General features: G+C 37.9%; 1 non-coding gene across 1 annotated transcript; it reads left to right on the top strand.

Moving 5' to 3' along the window:
- The first annotated feature begins 2,107 nt into the window (after positions 1–2,107).
- TRNAC-GCA lies at positions 2,108–2,179 on the top strand. The gene has a single exon. It is a non-coding gene; the product is annotated as a tRNA-Cys (tRNA).
- Positions 2,180–7,121: the final 4,942 nt, after the last annotated feature.

The raw sequence follows: 7,121 nt of genomic DNA, 5'->3' as shown, positions 1-7,121 counted from the left end.
GGTAATAGTCTGTGTTTAAATGTTCCACTTAATTTGATTAAGGCTTGTAAAAGCAAGAAACAGAGGCAAATAAGTTTACAATGATTTCTTCATCTTCTTTAGCATATTTAACTAGAAAAACAATTCAAGAGATCAGTATCACTTGAGCAGATCACTATAATGAACAGAGATTAATCACTGTGTCTGTTGTAAATTAAATGTTTTTCCAGAGACATTTAGTGATTAAAGTAGAAAGATAAAAATGTTTCCAACTAGACTCAATTATATACAACCTATAGACACTGTGTGGAAAGCAGTAAAGATTCTGACTTTAATCTCTAAAAGAAACAAAGCAAATTTCAGTAAGAACATAGTCTTGACTTGATAAGGAAAGAGAGCCAAGTTTTTGCTAGAAAAATAAATGATAAAGTTTGTATATATATATTATTGAATAGTTTCTTTCACTTGTTTTACTAAGAATATCCACTAAGTATTTTCTGCCACAGGATGGAGTTTCCTGTGCAGATAATTTACAGAATATTTTAATTTCTTACATTAACTTGTCATTATAATTGATTTATATTGTTTAAAATCTCATGATCCCTGCTGAGGTCTATGTATACATTCCATGTATTTAAACTCTGTCAATAGATTATTTGTTTTTGCTTCTTTCACTTAGCACTTTATTACGTCCTTCCTATACTTACAGTTTTTATATGGCTATGGTAGTTTTTCCTCTGTTTGGCCCATTTGGGTGGTTTTGTTTTCCCTCATATATTCTTGCTGTTCAGTTCCTCAGTCATGTTCGACTCTTTGAGACCCCATGGATTGCAGCATGCCAGGCTTCCCCGTCCTTCACAGTCTCCCAGGGTTTGCTCAAACTCATGTCCATCGAGTCAGTGATAGCATCTAACCCTCTCATTCTTTGTTGCCCGCTTCTCCTCATACATAGTATAGTCATAAACATCTTTGTATCAACTTCTTGACTTTTCCTTTACTTACTTCCTTGGAGTATGTTCCCCAAAGTAGAATTTCAAAGGCAGGAAATATATTCAGTTTAATACCACTTATACCTTTCCAGAGTTCTTTCCAGAAAGATTTGGCTGAACTTATAGAGCTTTCAGCATTGTACCTATTTATCAGTGTACCTGCCATCATCGTTTTACTGTTATTTGTTTTTTGCTGTTTTTGTTTGTCATTTTAACTTCAATTTCACTTATTGCTAATCAGCCTTCAAAATATACATATAAATGTGATTATTTATTCTGATTCTAATTTCCACTTATTAAATTGACTCTGAGAGAATAAATATATCCTCACTAACCAGAGATAAACATGTGCCAACACAGTCAAAACTTGCTATCCTTCATGAACATCAATTGCATTTCTGTATACTAACAACAAACATATGGAGACTGAATTTATTTATTTGTTTTTTTTTTTCATTTATTTTTATTAGTTGGAGGCTAATTACTCTGTACCCCCATGGACTGTAGCCCAGCAGGAATTTTTATTCCATGGAATTTTCCAGGCAAGAATATTGCGTTGGTTCAAGTAGGTTGCCATTTCCTACTCCAGGGAATCTTCCCAACTCAGGGGTTGAACCTGAGGTAGGCAAGGGATTAATCAGTTCAGTTCAGTCACTCAGTCGTGTCTGACTCTTTGCCACCCCATGGACTGCAGCATGCCAGACTTCCCTGTCCATCACCAACTCTTAGAGCTTACTCAAACTCATGTCCATAGAGTCGGTGATGCCATCCAACCACCTCATCCTCTGTTGCCCGCTTCTGCTCCTGCCTTCAATCTTTCCCAGCATCAGAGTCTTTTCCAGTGAGTCAGTTCTTCGCATCAGGTGGCCAAAGTATTGGAATTTCAGCTTCAGCATCAGTCCTTCCAATGAATATTCAGGACCGATTTCCTTTAGGATGGACTGGTTGGATCTCCCTACAGTCCAAGGGACTCTCAAGAGTCCCAACACCACAGTTCAAAAGCATCAGTTCTTCAACACTCAGCTTTCTTTATGGTTCAACTCTCACATCCATACATGACTACTGGGAAAACCATAGCCTTGACTAGAGGGACCTTTGTTGGCAAAGTAATGTCTCTGCTTTTTAATATGCTGTGAGCTTCCCTGGTGGCTCAGGTGGTAAAGCGTCTGCCTGCAATGCAGGAGACCTGGGTTCGATCCCTGGGTTGGGAAGATCTCCTGGAGAAGGAAATGGCAACCCACTCCAGTATTCTTGTCTGGAGAATCCCATGGATGGAGTTGCCTGGTAGGCTACAGTCCATGGGGTCGCAAAGAGTCCGACATGACTAAGCGATTTCATTTTCACTTTCTCGGTTTGTCATAGCTTTTCTTCCAAGAAGCAAGTGTCTTAATTTCATGGCTGCAGTCACCATCTGCAGTGTATTTGGAGCCCCTCAAAATAAAGTCTGTCACTATTTCCATTGTTTCCCCATGTATTTGTCATGAAGTGATGGGACCAGATGCCATGATCTTAGTTTTCTGAATGTTGAGTTTTAAGACAACTTTTTCACTCTCCTCTTCCACTTTCATCAAGAGGCTCTTCAGTTCTTCTTTGCTTTCTGCCATAAGGGTGGTGTCATCTGCATATCTGAGGTTATTGACATTTCCCCCAGAAATCTTGATTCCAGCTTGTGCTTCATGCAGCCCAGTGTTTCTCATGATGTACTCTGCATATAAGTTAAATAAGCAGGGTGACAATATACAGCCTTGACGCACTCCTTTTCCTGTTTGGAACCAGTCTGTTGTTCCATGTCCAGTTCTAACTGTTGTTTCTTGACCTGCATACAGGTTTCTCAGGAGGCAGGTCAGGTGGTCTGGTATTACCATCTCTTTAAGAATTTCCCAAAGTTTGTGGTGATCCACACAGTTAAAGACTTTGGCTCAGTCAATAAAGCAGAAGTAGGTATTTTTCTGGAATTCTCTTGCTTTTTCCATGATCAATGGATGTTGGCAATTTGATCTGTGGTTCCTTTGCCTTTTCTAAAACCAGCTTGAACATCTGGAAGTTCACGGTTAATGCATTGCTGAAGCCTGGCTTGGAGAATTTTGAGCACTACTTTGCTAGTGTGTGAGATGAGTGCAATTGTGAGGTAGTTTGAGCATTCTTTGGCATTGCCTGTCTTTGGGATTGGAATGAAAACTGACCTTTTCCAGTCCTGTGGCCACTGCTGAGTTTTCCAAATTTTCTGGCATATTGAGTGCAGCACTATCACAGCATCATCTTTTAGGATTTGAAATAGCTCAGCTGGAATTTCATCACCTCCACTAGATTTTTCATAGTGATTCCTAAGGCCCACTTGACTTCGCATTCCAGGATGTCTGGCTGTAGGTGAGTGATCACACCATCGTGGTTATCTGGGTCATGAAGATCTTTTTTGTATAGTTCTTTTGTGTACTCTTGCCATCTCTTCTTAATATCTTCTGCTTCTGTTAGGTCCATACCATTTCTGTCCTTTATTGTGCCCATCTTTGCATAAAATATTCCCTTGGTTTCTCAATAATTGTGCCTAATAAGCACAGAGAAATGAGTCCTATAGTACTCTCTGAAACAGAGAATGTTATTTCCATAGATACCACAGTGATTCAAGTTTAAACATTTTTTGGCTTGAATTTTATGCATCTTTGATAGTTACAGTACTATTTCATTAGAAAATTATGCAGACATCTGCCTCATTTTTCTATTTGACTGGGATCAGAAAATGAACTTACTGACCCTTTAGACTCCGTTCACTCAGTAGGTTTTAACAGAAAGTGTCAAAAATAAAGCAGAAGGAAAATGAAGTAAATGTTAAGTTTAGACAATCTACTAGATAGCTGACGCCTTGACAACTGTTATGGAATGTATTTTAAATCTGCCACTCCCTATCTTGCTTTGGGTATGAACATTTGCTGAGGTCCCTGGAATTCACAGAATCAGCTCTTCCTCAGGCTATCCTCCCAGGTCCTTCCCTCTTTCTGCAGGGTCCTAGGACCTCATCCTTGCGGAAGATGTACATCTGTCTCAGGTGCCTAAAGATAGCTAATTCATCCAGTCAACAGTAAATTCCTAGAAGCAGGGACTATGATCCATTCACCTTCCTTTTTGTCAAAATACTGAATACAATACTGAGTACAGTACTGAATGCAGAATACTGGGTACAATACTGAATGTATGTTTTCTAAGTGCCTATTTTTTAAATCTCAAGATCTAGCCAATCTTCCCACTTTCCCTTCTCACCACTATTTTAAAATTCAAACTTCACAGTGGCACAGTAACATCATAAATTCAGATTTATACTGATCCTAAAGGGCTCTTAGATTTTGGGGTTTTTTCCCTTTAGAATCACTTGTATGATCCAAGCCAAAAATTAATAAGATAAAGAGTGTTTGTTTTGATATACATCTTTTTGTTTCTAGGTGTTCTCTACTCTATAAGGATTACTCTGTAAGGATTACCAAAATATGAAGTTACACACAAGAAAAATAAGAAGTCTTCTGAAAAGTCCTTATGAAGAATGAATTTTCAATATGTAGCAAATTATACTGCAGAAGTTCCCATCAGAATTCTCATAGCCTTCAAATGTTTAAGACATTGATTTCCAAATCAATAATCATAGTCAACTCAAAAATACCTTTGTTGATGTCTTTTAGAACCTAGGACATGATGTTCTCACTTTTAAAATTTTTATTTTCTAGTTAGTGGCAGAAAACAATCTATATTATGCCAAATCGATCTGAAAATTAGGAGTTATATAATGGCTACAGAAAATTTTTCACTATCCATATTAAACATGGTGCTCTTTTCACTCATTTCTCTCCAAACAGGGCAAGGTAATTAAGGCTTTCATAAACTCCTTTTTAGAATGGGCAAAAATTACATTAGAGGGAATGAATGGCTATGTTTTTATTTAAATTTGGTTCAGCCCAGAGGCCCCCGGTGGGAGTGCACACGGCTAGCACAGGAGCTTGTGCTGGGTAGCATGCTGTCTGGGGCTTGGTGAAATTAAAAAAAAACTTGGTTCACCACTGTGCACCTCACTCTTATAAAGAAACCTGACTCATTTACCACAAACATAAATATCTAAGATTTAAATATTTGTGTATTCATCCTTATACTTCTTGAAAGTATTTTTGGCAGTACAAAGGAAAATTGCTAAAGAAAAAAATCCCTTTTCGCTCATATGGCAGTATTGTGGGAGATGTGGTATGACACTGCAAAAAACACAAGAAACAAAGAAGATAATAAATGTTAAGTATACCCGAGGCCTCAAGCTCCTCTGTAAGCCTTAGGGTTCTAAAAACTAGCTCCATTTTGCTAAAGTCATAACTGCTATGTCTAAGATTTCTTCCAACTCCAGGCCTGGGGAAGAAAACCAAAGGGGAAAAAAAAAGTACCCACTGAAATAAAAACAAGAATGCACTATTTTAAAAAAAGGCGGGGGGCACTATAACATGATCTGTGGTGCTGATTTCCTCTTCCTTGATGTTTTCTATACTGGCAAAATTATTCTGACCAGAAAGTGAAGTCTAGTGTTTGGGGAAGGGAAAGATGCAGGAATATTGGATACTATATCTACATTCTAGACAATAATAACTCACTGTTCTGTGTATTATTTACACTTTTCTCTAGGGCACAGGGTAATTATTTTTAAAGTTGCCATCCATACCCACCATGAAGCTCTTCAAGTACCACCAAAAGACATACATGTTTCAGTCAACACTGTCCTCTTTAGAAAACAGACAAGGAAAGAATCCAGCTACTCTATTTCCCTAGAGTAAACATTCCAGCAGTTGGCTCCAATGTGCTCCATGAAAGTCAGGAAAATTTAAGACCGAGGTCATAGGAATGTCATCCTTCATACTGATTACACAATGAAAAGATACTTCTAATCAGGCTACCATAAAGATCCCCCTCTTTCAAAATATGCTCAGCATTAAAAATGTTTAATCAGAAATGGGCTCTTCTCACAAAACCCAAAAGACTCCAGAATTGTGCAATAATCTTACTCTGAATATACTAAAGTAATGTAATTATTGCTTGAAAAAAGCAGTGAAAAATATTGAGTAGTTATACATAAGAGCTCACCAATTATGCTTGAATTAAAATGTAAAATCATTTATGGAGAAAAGCTAAGTATGCAGGATGCCCATTTACCCACATTAGCTTGGGCAAAGAGGGGAGGTCATTGAGGGAAGACCCTATAAACAGATATAAACCTGAATGTGCACAATACTTCTAGGGCAAAGTCTTGGTGCTTAATATCATAATGTTTAAAAAGTGAGAAGGCTATTTTCATTGGCTGCTGTAATCTCTGATGCCTCACTGACTAGTTAAACTATTGGGTATGCTCTGAATGCCTTTTTTATTAGGCCAGCACACAGTTATGTAGCAGCAGCTGCTCAGTAATGTAGTATGTAACAGCAGCTGTTCAGTTCAATACTGAGCAAGTGCTCAGTATTGAACTGCATTTTTCTGAAACTCTGGGTATACACTGTCAGAGCATCCTTTTACAAATTGACTCCACAGTGTTAAACCTTAGGAATTGAGTGAGTATATACATGTAGGTTAATCTTAAGACTGAATATATTGGGACTTCCCCTGTGGTTAAGACTCTCTACTTTCACTGGAGGTGGACATCAGTTTGATTCCAGGTGGGGAATCCCGCATGCCGCTCGGTAGGGTCAAAAGGGGGGAGATTGATTATATTATTGTCTGTATAAGTACATATCATAGAAATCCAGATTTGTAAATCATAATGATTAAATGCTCTTAACTTAGCAAAAACGTTTACCCAAGACTCACTCTTTAAACATCAGTCTCCTCCACTGGTTTTGGCATGATCTAGTTTTTGCTTTATATCAAGTTTTCTGATTACAGGAGTTGTATGACCTGAGGGGTATACTTAGAAATTTCCGCAAACTCTAGTCTATTCCTAGTAACATACAATTAAAGAATGGAGATAAGCTACAGAAACGCCCCCAAGAACTTAATCTCTATTTAACCAACCACCTTATCTTTTTCATGAGTTGTATAACAGGATTCTTATTCCTTTTTTCTTTCCCCAAACATTCTCTGGTAATGAAACTACTGATAAATGAACATCTGGACACTTGCCCGGGGAGGGAAGAAAAATCC

The sequence above is a fragment of the Cervus elaphus genome, chromosome 3 (assembly GCF_910594005.1).
Source record: "Cervus elaphus chromosome 3, mCerEla1.1, whole genome shotgun sequence".
Classification (NCBI taxonomy): Eukaryota; Metazoa; Chordata; class Mammalia; order Artiodactyla; family Cervidae; genus Cervus; species Cervus elaphus.
The sequence above is the reverse complement of the archived record's forward strand: the minus strand, read 5'-3'. Positions and strand labels throughout refer to the sequence as shown.